This window comes from Mirounga angustirostris, unplaced genomic scaffold, assembly GCF_029215605.1.
Source record: "Mirounga angustirostris isolate CCGP_5_RB_7025 unplaced genomic scaffold, mMirAng1.0.hap1 SCAF_11, whole genome shotgun sequence".
Classification (NCBI taxonomy): domain Eukaryota; kingdom Metazoa; phylum Chordata; class Mammalia; order Carnivora; family Phocidae; genus Mirounga; species Mirounga angustirostris.
The window spans coordinates 68,060,369-68,084,239 of NW_026991719.1; the positions used below are offsets into that span (position 1 = coordinate 68,060,369).

General features: G+C 34.5%; 1 pseudogene; it reads right to left on the bottom strand.

Annotated features, from left to right (window-relative positions):
• Positions 1-11,391: 11,391 nt before the first annotated feature.
• LOC123860746 (nascent polypeptide-associated complex subunit alpha-like) lies at positions 11,392-12,098 on the bottom strand (annotated as a pseudogene).
• Positions 12,099-23,871: the final 11,773 nt, after the last annotated feature.

Here is a 23,871-nt window from a genome sequence, read left to right on the forward strand (position 1 = left end):
TGGAAAAAGCCAGATCTCCATGGAAATTAAATGGATAAAGAAGATGTGGTATATTTATACAATGGAAAATAACTCAGCCATAAGAAAGATTGTAATCTTCCCATTTGCAATGACATGGATGGAAATAGAAAGTATTATGTTAAGTGAAAGTAATCAGAGAAAGGCAAATACCATATGATTTCACTCATATATGGAATTTAAGAAAAAAAGCAGATGAAAATAGGGGAAGGGAAGGAAAAATAAAATAAGATGAAAATGGAGAGGGAGACAACACATAAGAGACTCTAACCTTCTATTTGGAACTTACAGTTCCAACAAACTGAGGGTTGCTGGAGGGGAGGTATATTGGGGAATGGGATATTTAGGTAATGGGCATTAAGGAGGGCACTTGAAGTAATGAACCCTGGGTGTTATATGCAACTGATGAATCAGTAAATTTTTACCTCTAAAACTTATAATACAGTATATGTTAATAAAATTGAATTTAAATTAAAAAAAATTAAAAAAGAACAATTCCAGAAAGGAACACAAAACCGAGTAGTCACTCTTACCACTAAATAAGCAACAAATTTCTAATTCATTTTTCTTTTCTTTTTACTAAGCATCATATGTGCATAGAATATTTTTTTTAAAGGCAAGTAAATTAAAGGTGAAATTCCTTCTTTATACTTTTATTTCTACTTTTTCCAGGATCTCTTTTATTTCTGGTTTTGTTAGCATTTTGAGTTCCTTCAAATTTCACACCTTTCTATAAAGGTAGCTTCAAATAATATTTTATCCTATACGATATTTTAGCAATATTAAAGCTCAGTCTTCTTACAGAAAATCCATTGTGTGGAAATCTTCAAATAAATTTTTCAAACTCCCATTTAAGCATGAAGAGCTGGCACCTTGGGAAGATCCTATGAAAAGGAAGTTCTATTAATACATATCTTCCTCAGTGCTCACTGTGGATTTCTCTATTACTGCTACTGTTAAAAAAAGTCTTAACTAATACAATAACTTTTACTAGCTCCATAAAATCATAACAAAAGGAGAGTAAAAGAGAGCAAGAGGGTAGGCTGTATTGCATTTAATAAGGCTTATATATAAAAATTTAGTAAGGCATTTATCAATTGGTAAAGAGGAACTCTAAATTTAGTAGAATAAGTGTATCTTTTCTTTTAAGTAATGAAAGGGAGAGTGTTCTGAGTCCAATTAATGAATTTGAAAATAAATGAGCTGATTTTAAAATACTGGTTTATTAAACTAATTAAAATGAAATTAATTAGAATCAGGTAAAATGAGTTTTTTTAATTCCTTTTAAATTGTGATTTTTATGTAGTTAAAATGTATTATGATTATCGTTATCATTATTATTTTTTTCTTTTGTAATAATGAAACAAGCTTTCTCTGCATGGACCAGGCCCTATCTGACAGTTTACAAATGGATCCCTTAAGAATTCTGGGTTCTGATACACAGAGAGAGTTCATATCTATGCTATATATAATTTTTACTGTTACCTGGCTATGAAGACACTATCTACCATATTTACTTTACAAGTGGCAAATAAATAAATTGCCATCAAAACATAACCATCTCGGCCAATACTAGGCTGAAGTCCTAGGGCTTGAGGAGAATAAATCATTAAAGAAATGTCAATAACAAGACAACAAATGTGAATTGACCCTCAGAAATCATTTTCTTTTTTTTTGTTTTGTTATATTATGTTCAGTTAGCCAACATATAGTACATCATAAGTTGACAGTTAATTTTCATGTGTTGTACTGAATGGGTTTTCAAATTTCAAGATAGAATAAAAGAGCTAAGCTATGTGTGGATGAACACATGTCAAAAAATGGATAGGGCGCCTGGGTGGCTCAGTTGGTTAAGCAACTGCCTTCGGCTCAGGTCATGATCCTGGAGTCCTGGGATCGAGTCCCGCATTGGGCTCCTTGCTCAGCGAGGAGTCTGCTTCTCCCTCTGACCCTCCCCACCTCATGCTTTCTCTCTCTCTCAAATAAATAAATAAAATCTTAAAAAAAAAATGGATAGACACATTTCAAACATTCTTATATTTCCAAAATACCTCAAAAAATCTTTGATGCCAAATAACTGGTCCCCTATTAATCAGCCATTTTCATAGGAGAACTTGAGTTTTCAGTATGAATTTTTTGCTTTTTCTCCATCAAGAACACAAGCCAAATGATACAGAAGTTTGGAATATTTGTTTAGTTAGAAATTATTGATGTTTTAGTTTAATTGCAATTTAATAGCTTTCAAAATATATGTTTGGCTCTGGTTCAAACAAAGTTCTGCTTGTGTGTGTAAATATTTTTATTCTGTCATAACTTATTAAAATGTATGCCAATCAGCACAATTCATTTTGGCTACAAGATCTTGGTCTAGTTTAGTTCAAGTTTTGCTTTTCACAAAAGAGACCAGCAGCTAAAGTTTCCCTGAAAAAAAGGCTTTCAATAAATTCTTAGTCCAACCACTTCCCTCCCACCTATTAACAAAGATAAGCCAGGACCTAAATACATATTTAGTCTTGCACCCACTGACCCCAAAAAAGTGCACATCTGGGGAAGCAAACCAGAGCATTGCTTCCTGTGAGACAACCAAGTTCTTCAGAAATAGCAGGGCTTTATATGATCTGTTTATGAGTCAGGAGACAAGACTTGGGCTGAGAAACTGCAAATGCCAGAGGCACAAAATGTTAAGTAGCTGATCAATAACATTGCTGCATAAAAGTTTTGTTACTGACCAAAGTATTCTTGTGACACGGCTGAAGAAAAGGAAGAAAAATTTGGAAAGCAATAAGGAGTAGTAGTAGTGCAATTGCTGGATCATAGGGTAGTTATTCAGAAAAGTTTTTTTTATTGTTGTTGTGGTACATTTTAATGAGGTGGGGGTAACAAAAGGGTGTAAGAATTCTATTTATGTCAAAGATATTTTTAAGTCTAATGAAATTCAAAACAATTGCAAATTGCAAGTTGGTATTTTAACCAACTATCTTTTTTAAGTTTTCATTTAAATTCCAGTTGGTTAATGTTCATAGTGGCAATGTCCACAATAGCCAAACTGTGGAAAGAGTGGAGATGCCCTTCAAATGATGAATGGATAAAGAAGATGTGGTCCATATATACAATGGAATATTACTCAGCCTTCAGAAAGGATGAATACCCAACTTTTACATCAACATGGATGGGACTGGAGGAGATTATGCTAAGTGAAATAAGTCAAGCAGAGAAAGTCAATTATCAGATGGTTTCATTTACTTGTGGAACATAAGGAATAGCATGGAGGACATTAGGAGAAGGAAGGGAAAAATGAAGGGGGGGAATCAGAGGGGGAGATGCACCATGAGAGACTATGGACTCTGAGAAACAAACTGAGGGTTTTAGAGGGGAGGGGGTGGGGGATGGGTTATCCTGATGTTGGGTATTAAGGAGGGCACATACTGCATGGAGCACTGGGTGCTATACAAAAACAATGAATCATGGAACTGTACATCAAAAACTAATGATGTATTGTATGATGATTAACCTAACATAATAAAATTAAATAAAATTTAAAAAAATAACCCTCCCCCCCAAAAAATAAATAAATTCCAGTTGGTTAACATACAGTGCAGTATTAGTTTCAGGTGTACAATTTAATGAGTCAACACTTACATACAACTATTTTTAAGAATATTATCTCAATGAAATATACAATAGTCAATACAACCACTTAGTTTCTACACTATTTTTTAATACAGAAGATTTCAATTTTATAAGAAATTTTGGAAAGATCCAGAATATATAATCAAATAATTATTTCCTTCCAAAGAATAGTAAGGCAAGGAATGATTCTTCTTTATTCTTACCTACATCTTTTTATTGTCTCATTTTCATCAATGATTTTACATTTTCTGAAAGATAATCCCCCAATGGGAGAAACTGAGATAGAACTGACTGGCGATATTTATTGTTAGATTTGGTATGCTTTCATCTGACGTGGTCCCCAGAGAGGGCAATCAAGATTGACTTGTGGATGAGTGTTTGCTGGGACCTTGATATGTTGGGTATTATGTACCTTTTAGCTCATTCTGACTAATGCCTCCAGTCCTTTTGGAACTTGCTAGTAGAAAATAAATGCAAATTTATAAGATAAATGATCAGTTTCAAGAGTTCAGTCAATGTAACTGGGCTTAAACCATCCAAATCTACCATTCTTACTCTTTCATTCACTATTATATACATCTATAGATAGCATGGAGGAAGTGAGTTAATGTTAGGGAGAGGTGAATTATTATCTCTGGGGATTCTATCTGTAGGAATTAGCAAGTGCTAAAACACACTTGCTCTTCCACCACCACTATGAAACCCAAATCCATGTACTCATGGAAGGGGTTATAGAACATGGCACTTCTCTACAAAAACTCTCATGACACTTAAAGGCTAAACTACCTACTAGAATATCACTATTATGTATTGCTTTGGTTTGCACTTTAATGATTTTACAACATGTATCATCTTTCCCAAAGGTCCTGTAAATAACTCAAAGGCAAATATGTCTGAAATCTAACTTATTCCTTATCGACCCAACCCCACAAGAGAAAGTTTCCATCTCTTCCAGTATTCTCTATTTCAGGAACCATCTTTCTACTTTCAAAACTTGAAATTACATTCTCAATATCTCTCTAATGTGTGAGATTCTTTCTGCCACTGCTGGAACCATTGTTAAAATTGCTGTCATCCCTCACATGGGCTACCACAGTTGAATCCTAATTTGTCTTTTTGCTTCCATTATGGCATCCTTTTGTCAATTTTCTACACATCAGCCAAAGTAATATTTTCAAAATATAAATCTATTATGTCACTTTGCCAATTCTTGTTTAAAACCCTTCAGAACCTCCCTTTGTACTGGTGTGCACTGACCCATATGTCTCTCTTACCCCATCACCCACATCTTACTCACAATCTCTGTGCTCCTTCCACACCAGATATTTACTTTCTCAAAAGGGCCATGTTTCCTTCTACTATAGACCCTTCCTCTACTTACATTATTGAAGTTTCCTCTTCAAATCTTTAGCACCTACTCATCCCCTCAGATCTCATTGCAAGAAAGATCTTTTTACTACCCAGGCCAGGTAAAACCCCTCTCCTATATGTTTTCATAACACTGTAGACCTCTCTGCCATTGTAATATTTCAGTTATTTGTGTGATTCTTTGAGTGAGGCATGCTTCCTAGCCAAGAGCAATAACGTTTAAGCTCTATGAGGGAAATACAATAACTATTTTTGTTAGCAAAATGGCTTGCATAGAGTATGTGCTCAATAAATGTTTGTTAAATGAATGGGTGAATCAAGTATTCAGTCTTTATTTTCATAATCCTTAGTATTATCTAGCACAATGCTGAAATCATAGTAAAGGCATAATAAATTCTTTGGGGACCAGGGCTTGATATTGTACCATAGATTGAACAACAACAAATGGTCAAAATTTCCACTTTAGCTTTATAACCAGGAACCTAAATTTAGAGATTTAAATTAAAAAAAAAAACAGGAAAATTCGAGAATATAGTGTCTAGTTTCTTAAAAATGCATAAGTGATGAAAATGCAGATAAATAAAAATATCAAATCAAATAGAGTAGATGTCCTTTTACTCAAATAAATTGAAAAGTGAAACATTCTGGTTTAATATATTGTTGGTTAACAGTCAGTTTACACATTTACCATAAATTAATTCCTAACTTTGAAGACCTATAATAAAATAAATAAAAGAAAAATGTGCAATGCTAAAACTATATTGAGCCTACTTACATTTTATTTTGAGTATTTGGAATGTACGTTAATGTCTTCCAGGGCCCAGAATGGTCACCATAAACACAAGATATCACTGCCTTTCAAACTGTCTGGATACAGTTGTTTAATGGAATATTCTAGTTAAGGGAACATATCTCAATGTTTTTTCATAGCGATAGGTCTAGTATGACTGAAAGAACTGATCTGAGGGTGATCTTTATTAACATATATGCACGTTCCTTCAGTAGCAGGTTTCAAAACAGAATACAACTGGGTGTGAATTTGTACAAATTCATATTTGCATTTGGCAGAAAGATGGGCATCCTCTGAAAGGTCTGGTCTGTAGATGGGTATTGCATTGCAAGTTGCCAAACCCTAATGGCCAGGCATTGTAGGAAACCTTTTAATCTCTATGTTGGTTTTTGTACAGTGCCAGGGAGTATTCTTCCTCTATTTACCACTCTAAAGTAGATCAAATTTAATATGGCTTCATTCAGTTATTATTTTCAAAGCTACTAATAAATAATGTGAATGTATCTGAGCCATGGATAGGAGAAAAATGTAAAGGGAAAATCAATGTTTAATTAAGACCAATTAAAATAAAAAAAGAAAACCTAGCACAATATCTTTCACTTGATGTTCAGTTAACATATAACACTGTGTAGAAGCATTAAAAAAAAGGCATTTTAAGGTAGAAAATGTATTTCAGCAAACATGTATGAAACCCTGTTATATAAACAGTTTTCAGTAAATGGGGACAGTATTTTAGCAACTGAACTATGATGATTTGATAAAATATTCAGATTCAAATAAGCTGTAGGAAGAAAAAAACAAATAAGTTGTAGAATTCATTTTGCTCCCTTCCACAATGGGATTTTGAAGAGTTAATTACTTTATCAAAAATCACAGTGGTCTATCTACCTGAATTTTTTTTACCCCCTCCCTCCAAGTGGCTCAAAGTATTGGTTAGTCCACATTTTGTACTGAAGCCATATCATGTGTTCTAGTACCCCCAAATTTTGCACCATTTACCCACTATCCCCCAATCCACTCTCCCATCAGAACAACTGGAGACCCTAAAAGGAAAAGGCAGTAAGGGAAGGTAGTGATATTGGGCCATTAGAGTTGAGGGGGCATAAAAGGGTCAGAGGCACACTAGAAGTAGTGTTCACAGTGAATGGCAACAAACCTAGAGATCCTTACTTCTAGGGAAAGAACAAATATAAGACTTCCACATATAGTTTAAATGAATTTCTGTCATTAATCTCCCCTGACTCCCACACACACCCATAGGCCGTGCTATGGTCTAAACACTTGTGTCTCTTAACCCCCTCAAATTCATATGTTGAAATCTTTGAATAGGATTAGGATTCTTATAAAAGAGACTCTACAGAGATTCTTCACCCCTTCCATCATGTGAGGACACAGCAAGAAGGCACTGATTACAAACCAGGAAGGAAGGCTGACCAGAATACAATCATTCTGGCACTATGATCTTGAACTTCCAGCCTCCAGAACTGTTAGAAATAATTTATGTTGTTTACAAGACACTCAGTCTGTGGTATTTTGTTATAGCAGCCCAAATGTACTAAGACAGCCAACACAGTAACCTATTAGCTTTCTGGGACCTTTTAGATTTATGAAAACCTGCATTTATTTTAATGCAGTACTTACAATAGCTTCTGATATGTTGAACTTGATAATATCAGAACTAAGTTCCTTTAATTCCCAAATAGGGATTCATTTCACACTTTAGAGAATGTTGAAAACCCTGATAAAGACTCTGAGCTATATTCACTATGCCACAGCTTTTCAGTGTGGTAAAGAGTGCTCATACATTAGAGTAATCTGGAAGCTGGTTAAAATTCATAAATGTGAGCTTTATCCCCATGTTAATTAATCAAATCCTTGGGGTGGGGCTGAGGCACCTACAATTTAGAAAGCTAACTTAGTGGTGCTGATGCACAGTAAAAGTTGACTATATCTTCTTGGCAATTGGAGGAGAGTAAGTAGAATGTTCCCATCCAGGTTCTTGCTTTGATGTGAAATAAAAATTGGAATGGGGAGAAATGGGAATCATGGAGATCAGTTAAGGGCCAACTTCAGTTATCCAATTGAGAGATGAGGATTTGAACATTCAGAGGTGGAATCAGCAAAATTTTGTAGTGTTAGTTGATCATGGTTCAAATTTACATAGAAAGAAAACTGGATTAAATTATCTGAATATATGTAGTAGTGTCTCTATACAGCAGAATAGGGAAGAATTTTTCAACTAAATACCTCCCTGAACCTTACATCATTCTAAGTACAATAACAATTACATTTTAATTTTAATTTTATTTAATTTCTTAATTTTTATTATTATGTTATGTTAATCACCATACATTACATCATTAGTTTTTGATGTAGTGTTCTATGATTGATTGTTTGTGAATAACACCCAGTGCTCCATGCAGAATGTGCCCTCTTTTTAATTTTATTTTTATTTCTTTTATTTTTTTGAGAGACAGAGAACGTGCAAGTAGTGGGAGAGGAGAAGAGGGAGAGGGAGAGAGAAAATCTTTTTTTTTTAAAGATTTAATTTATTTATTTGAGAGAGAGAGAATGAAAGACAGAGAGCATGAGAGGGAGGAGGGTCAGAGGGAGAAGCAGACTCCCCGCTGAGCAGGGAGCCCGATGCGGGACTCGATCCCGGGACTCCAGGATCATGACCTGAGCCGAAGGCAGTCGCTTAACCAACTGAGCCACCCAGGCGCCCCGGGAGAGAGAGAATCTTAAGCAGGCTCCACGCATAGCACAGAGCTGAAGCAGGGCTCTATCTCAAGACCCTGAGATCATGACCTGAGGTGAAATCAAGAGTCTGATACTTAACAAACTGAATCACCCAGGCACTCCACAATAATAATTGCATTTAAAGTACAATAGCAGGTCCAATTCAAAGTATTTGAGGCAGGAGATTTTAAATCCCACCTTTCTATAATGAACATTAATGACAGGATTGGGTATACACATAATAAGTAAAAGTAAACAAGACACAAGTAAAATGTCCATTATCTTTATTACTACCAATATTGATTTTTAGGGATTACTAAAGACATTTTGAATAGTCTTTGGTTCATATCTACCCTTAAAATCCTTTGTAGGTGACAGCATATCTCTATTCACATTAAAGACAAAAATTTGATTTTTATTTTTTTATTTTTAAAGATTTTTAATTAATTAATTTATTTTATTGGGGGGGGCAGAGGAAGAGAGAATCTCAAGCAGACTCCATGCTGAGCATGGAGCCTGACATGGGGCTTGATCTCATGGGCCTGAGATTATGACTGGAGCTGAAACCAAGAGTTGGATGCTTAACCTACTGAGCCACCCAGGCACCCCTATAGACAAAAATTTTAAACTAAAGTACTACCCTAATGGACTGGCTAAAACTTTCTTAGAATTAAGATCAATAGACTTCCTTAGAGGAAAACTCATGTATTATTACAGCTGTGTAATCTCTTCTATTAATCCTAATCTCTTGTATTCTGCATACATTATGGAAAGAGAGGTAGGAGAGAAGGGCTGTTACTGACAACAAAACCACTGTAGTACTAGACTTCAAGTGGTACTACCTAAAATCTATTAGAGAATGCCCTTTATTTGCTTCCAGTCCCATTTGTCTGAAAGAATGGCTTTCCTAGAATCTAATTGTGGTAGTGATGAATTTTGTCATTTCTCCTTCAGGACATAGAATCTCTCCCCCTGACCACTCGATCTTGGCCAAGGCCCTAATATCTACAGATTGCCTTCCATGATGTCAGAGTTTGACTGCTTATTTGGTTCTCCAAATGTCACAATTCCCTGACTTCCCTAATGCTATGGTCAGATTATCTGTCAAGGTAAACTGTTATTCCATGTTGGATCTCCCTGTTGCCAACTGCCATATTAGACTCTTCCCCTTCTTTAAACAAGTTTTGCTGGGGGACTGGATTTTCTTTGGAGAATTGTTCCTGCTAAATGATAATTTCAGGTTTCAAAGCTAATAATAATAAGCTGATTTATTATTGCCCTTCTATGGACATACATACATTAACTCATCTAAATCATAAACAACCAGATAATGTAGGTACTCTTAATCTTTTTTTTTTTAAGATTTTATTTATTTATTTGAGACAGAGAGAATGAGAAAGAGAGCACATGAGAGGGGGGAGGGTCCGAGGGAGAAGCAGACTCCCTGCCGAGCAGAGAGCCCGATGCGGGACTCGATCCTGGGACTCCAGGATCATGACCTGAGCCAAAGGCAGTCGCCCAACCAACTGAGCCACCCAGGCGCCCCGGTACTCTTATTCTGAGATTATAGATGAGAATACTAACACAGAATTTAATAAGTTGGTATAGCAGAACTAGGAAATGTTCTAATTTCAGCTTCCATTTCCTCTATTTAGTCCAATTCCATTATGGCAACTGAGGCATCCTCATCTTATCACAAGATGTGATGGATAGTTGTTAAACCTAAAGTTTAATATCAACAGGCATTCCTAACATGAAACACACACACACACACATTTTCTGAGTTCTTCAGTTTAAAGTACCAATCAGAAGACACAAACAGCTTTTATTACAGTATAGAAATTGGGGCTTCATTGCCTTTTTATCTTGACATTTTATTGAGTGAGTTCAGTTTAAGAATTAGTCAATCCCTGGGCGCCTGGGTGGCTCAGTTGGTTAAATGTCTGACTTCAGCTCAAGTCATGATCTCAGGCTCCTGAGATGGAGCCTGTGTTGGGCTCTGTGCTCAGCGGGGAGTCTGCTTACCACTCTCCTTCTCCCTCTGCCTTTCCCCACCATGCTCTCCCTGCCTCTCTCTCTCTCAAATAAATAAATAAATAATCTTTAAAAAAAGGGGCGCCTGGGTGGCTCAGTCATTAAGCGTCTGCCTTCGGCTCAGGTCATGATCCCAGGGTCCTGGGATCGAGCCCTGCATCGGGCTCCCTGCTTGGTGGGAAGCCTGTTTCTCCCTCTCCCACTCCCCCTGCTTGTGTTCCCTCTCTCGCTGTGTCTCTCTCTGTCAAATAAATAAAATCTTTAAAAAAAATCTTAAAAAAAGGAGACTTAGTCAATTCCTGGAGAAACAATGTAAGACCTGGTTAAATAACACAACTGTCTCAAGAATGATCCAATTGTATAATTGCCATGAATTACAAAAATACCTAAAAGAATCTGACCCATATGCAAATAGGAATACAGATCTCCAATTTAAAAGTGAATGCATATATTAACAATACATAAATGTAAATTTGGATGGCCTCAAAGAAAAAAAAATGAAGTTGGTATGCATGTATATATGGAGAATGAGGGGCTTAGCTTCTTTTTTTTTTTTTCATCCAACAAGAAGCTATAACTTTATTAATGATAAAAACAGTACAAATTTCGGGACGCCTGGGTGGCTCAGTTGGTTGGGCGACTGCCTTCGGCTCAGGTCATGATCCTGGAGTCCCGGGATCGAGTCCCGCATCGGGCTCCCTGCTCGGCAGGGAGTCTGCTTCTCCCTCTGACCCTCCTCCCTCTCATGCTCTCTGTCTCTCATTCTCTCTCTCAAATAAATAAATAAAATCTTTAAAAAAAAAAAGTACAAATTTCAAACCAAGCTGCAGTTATTCTTTTGAAACACCAAAAAAAGTCCTCGTTTTCAGATGGTTACATTGTTAATTCCATAATAGCATTTACAATATCATTACTGTTGTTCTTCAGGGCTCGGACTGCCTTTGCTCTTGACACATTTGCTTGTGACCTGACCAATTCTATGTCCTTAACCTCTACACCGGTTCATCAACCTCTTCTTCTTCACTCTCCTCTTGTACAGTTGGAGTCTGTGTGTTTTCTTGAATGTTTGATACATCTTCACCTTGAACTTTGAATTTCTCAGCAGCTGCTAGTTGTGCTTGCTGAGATAAATCCTTGATCTTGTCTTCCCCAAAAACTATATAGGTATCTGAAGCTGGGCTCTTGTAGACATCTGGTTTTGTGATGACAAAGAGGATATTATTAGATTTCGGATAGTGATTCTTGTAACCCCTGTAGCCTGTCGAAGACCCAATTTGGACATAGCCTTCCCTGCCTTCTTTTCACTCTGGCTCTGTTTTGCTTTACTGACTGGTTCTTCATCGATTCCAGTGGCTGCTGCCAGCTGAGCCTGTTGGGTGGTTGCCTGTGTGGAATCCTGTTCCTCAAGCTCTGGTACTGATTCATCACTGTCAGATTCTGTTCCAGGCCCTGTCTCAGCCTAGGGCTGTGGCAACTCCTGCTCTGTAGCAGGGACGGTTTCTGTGGCTTCACCAGGCATTTTGTGAGGGGAATGCAGAACCAAGATAGCGGCAGGAAGAGAGCGAGAGAGAGCGTGACCCACACCTGTTGCAGAAGGAAGCCTGGCCATCTTCTTTTAAAAGTCAAACCAAACTAAATTCAGAGGCCTAATTGAAATTTAGTCACATTTCAGATAGTGGCCTTTCTAATTTTGCATTCTTCTACAATTGTGGTGCTGTGTAACAGCTATATCCTACCACTCTACATCCTATCATTGCCATTTGTTTAGTCCAGTTATTTTGCATGGTTTTTCTTTGTGAAGTAAAAAATACCAATTATTGTCATTTTCCAGCAATATCTACAAACATACTTAGTAGCTGATAGGTTATAGTACTTCTAGATCAAAGTTTCTCAAGAGTGTCACTGTTGACATTTGGAGCCAGATAATTATTTGTTGTGAGGAGTTGTCCTGTATGTTGTAAATGTTTATTTAGCATCATTGGTGGCCTCTACCCACTACATGTCAAATAGCACCTCACCCCCAGTTGTGATAACCAAAAATGTGTCCAGATATTGCCAAGTGTTCCCAGGAGGACAATATCACTCTCAGTTGAGTACCACTGCTCTTAATAGAAAACTAGTCAGTTACCTACATTTCTTAAATTACTCCCTCAACAAATTCACCCTCCCTTCCAATGGAATAATTTGTTATCTATGGGCCAATACCGGATGCTGCTTGGAAATTTCAAGTACAGTTAAAGCATGAAAGCTTTGCTACTCTGTGGAGTGGATCTTAGCAATTAATTTAACTTGAGTTTCAAATAAAGTCATGAATATTAATTTGAGCATTTATTCTATGTTCCCAGACATGGAAACACACACACACAATTAATAAATTATGGTTTATGTCTTCTGTCTGCATGACCACATCTCTATTCATGACTCTATATGTGTGATTCAAAAACAATTATTTAATATACTAAAATATATACAATAAGACATTTTTCTCTGATTCATTTATTTCTCTCCTTATCCTTTTCTCTGACAAATACTTTCTTAAGGTTCAACTGTGGCAGGGATGGAGAAAGGAGTCCTTTATGGAGAACTCATTCATCTGCTTAGCCCAGCAGCATAAATTTGATCTTGTAATTAGTATTCAACTCAGCATCTTGGACAGAAACCAGTGTTACAGCCAAGAGGTGGTTTAAATCACATAAATCATAGATCAATGGCAGAATTTGAAGCACTGGATAGATTATAAAAGTAAAGCTTTAGTTAAAAATAGATTAACTGTTTCTCTGCAGGAATTATCAAATCCTTTGAAAATATATAAAACAAATAAAATTAGATCTAAGCATTTTTGGTAACATATGCATATAAGTTGAAATGTATTTTCCTTTCACAGCCACATTGATGTTTTGGAAATGTAGAAATGTAAATGTATTCTCTTACCATGAAAATATTCCACATTTCTAAGACTTTAATTGTGCATGATATTTTAAGAACCACAAAATACATGTGTTATAGTAGCGACTATAATAATGATGTGAAACCTGTTTTACATTACTTTATGAGCATCAGATTTTTAACTTAAAACTCAAACTAAAAAAATATGTTTCTATTTTTAAGGAAACAATGGATATCTTTCAGTCTAAATCTTGTAACTACTAAAGTTAGGTTTTGATGTTACAATAAATGAACTACTAAAAATGATAGGTTGTATGAGTTTAATAATACATCATCCCATTACCAAATAATCATCCCAGTAACTCCCTTTATTCTTCTTTTAAAATTCATAATCTTTCAAAACTATGCAAAAGTGATTTGTAATCATTTAAATATATACATCTTTTATCCCCGACACTGAGAAACATAACCACAGTAAAAAAAGAAAGTTTTTTCCATACAGTCTCAGACTACTATCAACAACAACAAAAATCAAATAGGTAAAATAAAGACAGTTTAGCCACATAACCTGTTACTTTAAATACTTTTTCTTGGAGTAGGTAAATTAACTTGAAGATTAAATTTGCTGGAAAAAATGATCAGATATAATGAAAGAAACCAACATTATAAAATTGAATTTTACAAATGTTATTTCAAAGGAAAAATATTTCTGGTATGTGCCAATTACAGAATTAATATCAGCATATTAAAAACATTTTTGTGTTAAAATGAAGACAACATACAAGTAAATTCTGGGCACCTGGGTGGCTCAGTTGGTTAAGTGATTGCCTTCGGCTCAGGTCATGATCCTGGAGTCCTGGGATCCAGTCCCGCATCGGGATCCCGGCTCGGCGGGGGGCCTGCTTCTCCCTCTGACCCTATCCCCTCTCATGCTGTTTCTCTCTCTCTCTCTCTCTCAAATAAATAAATAAATAAAATCTTAAAAAAAAAACATATAAGTAAATTCTTTCACTGTGTTTTCTCTCAAGTTTTTTAAAAGATTTTATTTATTTATTTGTCAGAGAGAGAGAGAAAGTGAGAGAGCACAAGGAGGGGGAGTGGCAGGCAGAGGGAGAAGCAGGCTCCCCACTGAGCAGGGAGCCTGATGTGGAACTCGATCCCAGGACCCTGGAATCAATACCTGAGCTGAAGGCAGATGCTTAACTGACTGAGCCACCCAGGCGTCCTACCACCTCTCAAGTCTTATACATGTGCAATATTCTTGTGGCTCTTCTTCATGAGGAAAATGCAAATATCTTCAGGTCATAATTATATTACTAAACAAGAAGGTAAATAAACGTCTTTGTCAATAGGTTTTTTGGTGTGTATCTTTAAAATACAAACTCAAAAGGCAATTTTTATTTTAAAGTATTGCTATTAATGTCTACATAAAATGTTTACTAGTCAAAATTGGTAAGAAAGCATGTTAACTATCTACTGCTTAGTATATATTACTCACTACTTAGTCAAGTTAGATTAAGTTCTACATTTATAAGTTTCTGAAGAATCATGTGAAATTCAGAGTGTATCCCTGATGGTTGGGTTGGTTTATGTAAGTCTACAATTAATAAATAAGAATAAGATAAATAATTAAATATAATACTGTATGTTTTCTTTTTGGGATTCAAAGTCTCTGAGCCTGCCTACGGTTAACTTATTCTAAATTATATCAGTTTCCACTCTTTGTCTAATCAAAACCTTAAGATTATCTAAAAGTACAATATATAGAGAGTCATTATATTAAAAAACCCTGGTCACATCACTAGACATCCACTTAAAACATATTAAATATCCACAACCATGTTCCATCACTGGGTTACAAATCACAAAATCTCCTTTCAATAGTTTTAGATGGTAGTTTTTCAAGATCTTCATTGTTTAGATATATTTAATGGGTAACGTAAACAACAGACACACTTAAGTTCAAAAGAAAAGAAATAATTTTCCAAAAATACAAGTAGGATCTGAGGGGGAAAAAAAGTCCACAATAGAAACTACTATTTCAGGATGTAAACAAACATTCAAAATTGACATTTGAAATATTTATTTTCAACCATTAGAAATGAATATTCTGATATAAGTTTACAGCCCTTGAGTCTTCCTTCTGTGCAATTTATAAGAAGTAAAAGGATGTCACATTACCTTCAGTATTCACCTGATGAAATATGGAAGGTATTAAATGAATGAAGCAGGAAATATAAGCATGAAAATTCATCATTTTATCCAGTGACATCATTATGTCAATTTCTAAGTCACATTTTTCATTCAAAATGGAAATAACTAAAAAATAATGGAAATATATCATTGAGAAAGTTATTTAAAGGGATTCAAACTCACAAATATATTCACTTTAATGAGTTAAGAAAACAAATGTTTTATGAGGAAAAAAATAAAGGAAGAGAGAAGAGTTTAGGAAAATATCAGATCTGTTGCAAACTAATGGAATTTTTAAATACCACCTAATGCAAATCACACTCTATAGCTAGTCATAAGATTAAAAGCTTTTCAAGTTGCTATCTTGGGAAATTTCTTTCAGGAAAATTACTACAAAGCCTTGTTTTAGTATGTTCCCCTACTGTGCTTCCCACTGTGTTTTTTTAATAAGGAAAGCTATCCATCCATAGAGGTGTATCCTGTTCTCCATGCTTCAGTGTCTAGTGGCAGGCAGATACAGTAGATGCTTGGGTGTTTGACTCGTTAATTTTCACTCCATAATGTTGATTCCTGCTTTTGCTGACTGATGCATATATCTTCATGGTTGTTTAATTATGAGTGGGGACAAATTTTCTCCACACCATAAATCCCCCCCTTTCTAGTTACCCTCAACCAAAACAATACATAATCTGATGTGTCTCTATGTAAATAAGGTAATAGTTGTTTGGTATAATCATAACAAAAAAGTCAACTCTACAGTTCAAATTATTGAAAAACAGAGGACAAATTTAATTACATAGGATCAAATTACTTTATTATTAATATATAAAAAGTAAACATCAGAAGTTACTTAAAATTCTACATAATTTTCATTTTATGTTTTCAAATTTGCAGAAGGACAGCCATCAAATAAAAGATAATTGAAAAAATTTTATGAAGGACTCAAAGTGTCTTATCAAAATTTGTTCTCATATCATAAAAAGTCAAATTATCAGGATGAAACTAACAGAGAAAGAAAAATATTATTTTTAGCACATAAGGATCTCTTTGCTATTTTGAAGTTAAAATACCAATTGTCTCTTTTTGGAAAAAAAAATACATAGACCCCTTTGATTAAACAAAATCATAAAATGATTTTTTTTTTCAAAACAAGAACAAACAAATATATACTCACAATTAAGGAGATAACCTACTGGGCATTACACTTTCTAGGCAATGAACTCTGGACTTGGCTATTCTCAAATTAGTTTACTGTGTCCTTAGAGATACTTTGTGTTATTGTATAACAAAAACCAATTTCTTGATAATCCTAAAATTCTTGCCTTTTTTTGAGTTGTGTATTGTTTTTAAAGGTCCAGATATGATCATCAGGTCTGGGGCAAGCATTCTTGTGACCATTTTTTTTTCACTACCAAGATTAGTTACATTACATTACATTAGTTACATTAGTACTTTTTCTGACTTTATAAGTTCTTTAGAATTGATGGCATAGATTTTGTAAAAAGATGCATGAAAACTGTAAAGTCCTCTACAAGTTCAGAAAATATACATGCTGTTTTTATCAACTATTTATAAAATACTACTACCTCTCCCCACACAACATACCCACAAAAGAGTATACACTGACTCAAGAAAAAAAATGATTTCTTCATAATAAAAAAGCAGTAATTTTCATGAATTTCTGTTGCTGATTTTCATAAGGAATAGTGACAGAAACACTTTGCTTGCTAATTGAAAAAATATTCTTACATTGAAAAATTTTCAATACATTCTATATTTAAATGCTTCAAATATCAAATAATTAGCAAGGATTTTTAAGTATAGTGATAGAATTTCACAAGCAATGAACTTAAAATTGGTACATAAAAATGAGATTGTACAAAGACTAGTGATACAGTGCCACCAGTATTGGGTTGTGCTGCATCCATGCACCAGAATGGAAGGTTGCTTTTAATACTATTATCTTATATACTCACAGCTGAATGCTAGTGCAGCTATACTGAGAAAAATCAAGTTTCAAATTTGAAGCCACTGAACTTATATACACTATGCATAGAGTTGCAAATATAGAAAGGAATAGAAAAACTAATATCATAGCTTGAAAATCTCTCAGATGGTCGTTATTTCAAAATGTACACAGATGAGTTAATTGTCAAATACTCAAGGAATATTTATTGATGCAAAAACAAAGGCAGTAAAACAGAACATTTTGATGCTAGTTTGTTTTTGAGAACATAATCAGCAAACTAAGAGCTTATTTAATTTTCCTCTGTAGTGAAACTGATGATCATTTCTTTCAAGTAAATATTGACTCAATAGAATATTGTCTGATCTACCTTTGAAAAAGAGCTAGAGAATAGGGAAAGCAAAACGCAATTATATGTATTTTACCAATTTTATTAAGTAAAGCGTAGCTGCCTTGAAAAACAAACAAAAACAGGAATACAGTATTCAAGTTTCAGATTCCTCATTTCCCTTGTTTTAAAGATGAGAATCTAGTACTATACATAAATAGAAGATAATAATAGATGATAGATAGATGATAAAGAGATAGAGAGAAGGAGAAGGAGAGAGAAAAAGAGAGAGATGCCTATGAATGCCTTGGCTGAGGCAATCCAATTTGGACCCCAAGTACCCAAGTGGCAGTAACTTAGTAAAATCCATGACTACACTTGGCTGCCTTGTAATGGAGACTCTAATTACATTACTGTTAATCTTGCCATTTTCTCAGAAACTAAGAGAAACTTAATATAAATGCCTTTCCTATGTAATATCTCCCTTTTCTTCTCTAATGGAATGATTTCTCTATCTATACACAGGCAGTGTGAAATCTAAATTAGGGCTAATTCTATCTATTATAAAATTTTAAAAAAAGAGACTTGGAAATAGGTCAACTAACTGAAAAAATATCTACTGTCAAACTAGAAAACCCAATACAAAAAGAATACACATACATAGTATGAAGTAAAGCTTGAATTATGCAGTATAGAGCATCCAAATAAAAATATCACAAATTAGTCCAAAAAGTTAAATATTTAGATTTAAGATTTCTTTCAACCCTGTCTACCTTGACTATCATTATACTGCTATCTTTAGTAATAAATTTAGATTGCACTGGTCTATGAAATAATTTGAAATGTGGAATGTTGGTCTCGAGTCAAGTATCAATTGAATCTGAAATTATCCTTTTTTCTTTTCACTTTGTTTTAGGAAATCCTCAGTGTCTGGTTTTGGCAATTATAAGAACAACTCAGGCAAAAAAAAAAAAAAAAAGGTATTACTGAGTCAAAAGGGAGCTATTTGTCCTGCCTGGTAATTTATATTGATTAACTATGATAGATAATTGCCCAGCTTTCTTCTTCATTACTATACTAACATGATCAGATTGTCCTACAGATTTGGCTATCTACATTAATTCATTCATTTTCTCTTATTCATTCAATAAATGTTTACTAAACCAAGTATTTATTGTGTGTGTCAGGTAAGTTATCATCAGTAGCTGAACTTTTCTATAAGGAAGCAGTGCAGTATAGTGTCATGAACTCTAGTATGAAACTGCCTAAATTCAAAATCCAGTTCACTTAATAGAGTTATGTGGCCTTGGGTAAGTTGTTCATCTTCTGTGTTTCTGTTTTCTCATCTGTAGAATGAGGATTATAATATTGTAAGGATTGACTTAGGTAATTGAAATAAAGCACTGAGCCCAAGAATTGTAATACAAAAGATGCTAAAATGTGTTTTTTTAGCATAAATTTTCTTCATCCAGATGAATCACCAATAAACCATGTAAAGACTGGAACTATAGGCCAAAGATGATAAAGACTACAATCTTAATTAAAACTCGGATACAAGACAGAAATTAGAAACAAAATAAAAAAGAGTAATATGAAGCTCCTATATATGAGTTACCCTAGCAATACTGGATTCAGGTTGCTGATCATTTCAACTTCTGAATACAACTACTCTTTATGACTGAAGAAGACTACCTTGAAAAACAAGAAGCCTAAATTATAACATTTGATTGTCAATATGCCAAATTACTATATGGAATGTTTTATTATAACCAACTAGGCTTCTATTTTCACTTAAAAGTTAATTTTGTCTGTTTGTATGTGTCTTGTACTATTTTCTTACCCACTCACCCAATTTATATTTTCTTTTCTTTAATTCACTGTTCAAGATGTATCTCCTCTAGGGTCTTTTCTACTGTTCAAGATGTATCTCCTTTAGGGTTTTTCTTCTCACTAGCTTTGCTTATTCTTTATCAGCTCAACTCTAAACCCTTTTTTTCTACCTCAATGTACCATTGAATTGAATTACACAAAAATAGCTTTTCTGGTTATAATGATATTAGTAGTTAATATTCATGGAGTGCTTACTGTGTACCAGGGTCATTGCTAAACAATTTACAATTATCTTATTTAATATTTGTATACAACTATGCAATAAGTGCTATTATTCTCATACTCATTTTATGGAAGAGGAAATTGAGGGTCAGAAATGACTAGTGACTACACCTTTAGTGTAGAAAACATTTTTAGAAATTAATAATTTTTATGTGCTCCAATATAGTGAACTGCCCTTGTGAAGCCTTAACAAATGCTTAAAAGGTGACAATATCTTTGCCATTATCTTTTTTTTTCTTTTTTTCTTCTTTTCCTCCCCAAGTTTATTTAAATTACAGCTAGTTAACATATAGTTGAGTACAAGTTTCAGGTGTCTTTTTTCAATATTTTTTATATCTTTGTCTATATTTTCTTGCTTATACTGGACCAAATAAATTTTCATGTTGCCAAGATTAATATTTTTTAGCTTTTGATTTGTTTATGAGTTCTCAAACCATGTGTTAGGCTCAGGAGAAGGGCATGAATCGGAAGAGCAATATATCAGATTCTGAAGACATCTAAGTTTTTCTTACAAGACACCAAACATCTGGGTCATTTAAGTAATTCAATCAATCCTCAAAATATTTTATAAAGTCAGCCAATATAATTTCTCACCCTGAACTAAGACACATACTTTTGCAGATATTGGTGCAATTATGAGGAAAATGGGGTAAAATATTTGAAATTAGAACTATCTTGGAAAGGGACTCCTGGGTGGCTCAGTCGTTAAGCATCTGCCTTCGGCTCAGGTCATGGTCCCAGGGTCCTGGGATCAAGCCCTGCATCGGGCTTGCTGCTCAGCGGGAAGCCTGCTTCGCCCTCTCCCACTCCCCCTGCTTGTGTTCCCTCTCTGGCTGTCTCTCTCTGTCAAATAAATAAATAAAATCTTAAAAAAAAAAAAGAACTATCTTGGAAAACCCAGGGCGTATGGTCACTATATCTGTATAACAAACAAGTAGGACTGAATTGGCCAAATATTTTAGCACCATGTAGACCTAGGTTTAATTTGTAAAGATTTTATGCATGTTTTAGGAAATCAATGTGTAACTGTTTTCAAATTGTTCTATTCTGTTTGTTCTGTTTGTTTTAAGGTGTTTAGGATATTCAGAACAACAAAAGTCAGAGTTCACAGTGAGGAGCAGTACAGTTCTGAGAGGAAGCCAGATTGGAAAATGTAGAGTTTGGTTGAAGTGATCTCTTATGATGTAATTGACCTATAAAGAGAAGGAAATGCTCCCTAAGGCTCCTGGAAAAGAAAAGTTTTAAAGTAGACAATTCTCCACAGTTTAAGGAGAGAATTTATATTTTTTTGAACAGAGCATAGAATATCTGTGTCCTAAATTCCAAGGTATTAATGCCGATAAATTGATTTAACCTAGCTTAAATTCTCAAATATTCCAAAAGTGATTTTGACAGAAAAGTTCATCTAAGGATTTATGCTTTCTAACTCAAGCTGAAGTGATCACCAAGATTTAGCATGGGTTCACCAATAGACAATCTTACCAAATTAAACAAATTTCCCTTTTTGAAGGGTCCATAGTTTAATAATAAGCCTCTTTTTCTTCACAAACTGGAATCAATCCTTCCTTTCATTGACCCATCAAAGTCATTATCTGAATCTCTTTTTAAACACTGTGTACTATACAGTACAGTTAATTATATTGTAGTTTTTTTTTTTTTTTTTAGACTGGGTGTTCTAAGGTCAGTAGTCATCTTTGTATTTTATTGTTGTCTAGCAAATGCTAAACAAATGGGTATGGGTGAAATGGATGAATGGGATTAAGAGGTTCAAACTTCTAATTATAAAATAAATAAGGCACAAGGATGAAAAGTACAGCATAGGGAATATAGTCAATAATATTGTAATAACTTTGTATGGTGGCAGATGGTAACTACACTTATTGTGGTGAACATTTTGTAATGTATATAATTGCTGAATCATTATGTTGTATACCTAAAACTAATATAGTATTATATGTCAACTATATTTCAATTTTTAAAAATAAAATAAAAAAAATTTTTAAAGATTTTATTTATTTATTTGACAGAGAGAGAGATAGCGAGAGCAGGAGCACAAGCAGGGGAGTGGAAGAGGGAGAAGCAGGCTTCCCACTGAGCAGGGAGCCCGATGCGGGACTCGATCCCAGGATCCTGGGATCATGACCTGAGCCGAAGGACACTTAACGACTGAGCCACCCAGGCGCCCCAATAAAAATGGTTTTTGAATCAATGGGAAGATGCTGTAGTTACAATGTAGCTTTATTCCAGTAAAGTACTTTGATAGTTTTCCATAACATCCTTGTGATCAAGATGGAAAACATAAACTATATAATAGTACTATTAGGTAAGGTTGTGCTTGGTTTAATAGTCATACAAAGAATATGAGTTTATGAATGCATATCAACCTGAAAGAAATTCCCTCTCCAGTCCAACATTTATAGATAATTTAAACAAAGATATTAATGGCTTGTTGGTGAACTCAATGCATGACAAAAATCTAAGAGATAAGACAAGATTCACAAATCTAGATTAGAAGAAAACAGGATGGGAGCTTCTGGGTGGCTCTGTCGGTTAAACGTCTGCCTTCTGCCTTCGGCTCAGGTCATGATCCCAGTGTCCTGGGATAGAGCCCCACATCAGGCTCAGCAGGGAGCCTTCTTCTTCCTCTCTCTCTGCCCCTCCCCCATCTGTGCTTTTTCTCTGTCAAATGAATAAATAAAATCTTTTTAAAGAAAGAAGAACACAGGGTGGAAATGAGCAAGAAAAAATATAAGTTCTCTATTAAGGGTTGTAAATTTTGCAAGTACAGACTAAATTTCATTATTATTTGTGTAAAATGGAAGATCTCAAGATTAAGTACAGGAGTAAAGTGAGCCAACAATAGAAGGGAAAGTGAATCAGTCACTCAGGTGGCATGGGAGGCAGCATAAAGTAGAAGTTTATACAGCCATGTTTGGAGTTAAACAAGCTTGAGCTAAGAATTCTTGGATATCTTATTCAACATCTGTGGTTCTCAATGTCTTCATCTATGAAATGGGAATAATAAAAGCACCTACTTCATTGGGTCATGGTGAAGAATAAATTAGGTAATCCATACAAAGTGCATAGGAGTTTCTGACACATAGTAAACACTCAAAATAATGATATCCCATAGCAGAAAAAAAATGTTTCTCTGGGCAAAAGTTATCCCTCTCTGCACTGCTCAGAATAAATCTGTAATATCATTCCCATTGGTAATTCATTTTTTAGAGGAATTTTGACTCACTAGAGATGTTGTAGCAAGAACTCATGGGATCTTAAAGAATCTGGACATGTTTTCATATAAGAAATTGAAATAGATTGAAAGACAGGAAGGGAATGATTGTGTTTTCTTAAGGGTTAAAATGCCATCCTGTACAATAGGAATTAAATCTGTTTTGTATGGCCCCACATGGAATAAAAATATCTATATATGCAAATAACAAAGAGGCAAATATCAAGTTAATATTTGAAAGCATTTTCTAAAAAAACATATGAGCTTCAAATTTTGAAGGTACTCAAGCAGAAGCTAAATGAGTTCTCATTAAAGATGCTGAAAAATAGATATACTGGCGATGCTCAATAATTTTCAATGCTAATATTTTCTGATTCTATAAAACAAAGACCATATTCAAATGAGGCAAATAAACTATTATTTTGAACCCCAAATTTTTCAAATTTCCAAAAAGAATTTATCAACAACAACAACAAAATCAAACAGACCAATAAGGGGTGAGGTTGGCAGTGGTTGAATGTAACTTAACTGGTTCAATGTGTACACATCTGCATAGTGTAGTGGAAAGAACATAG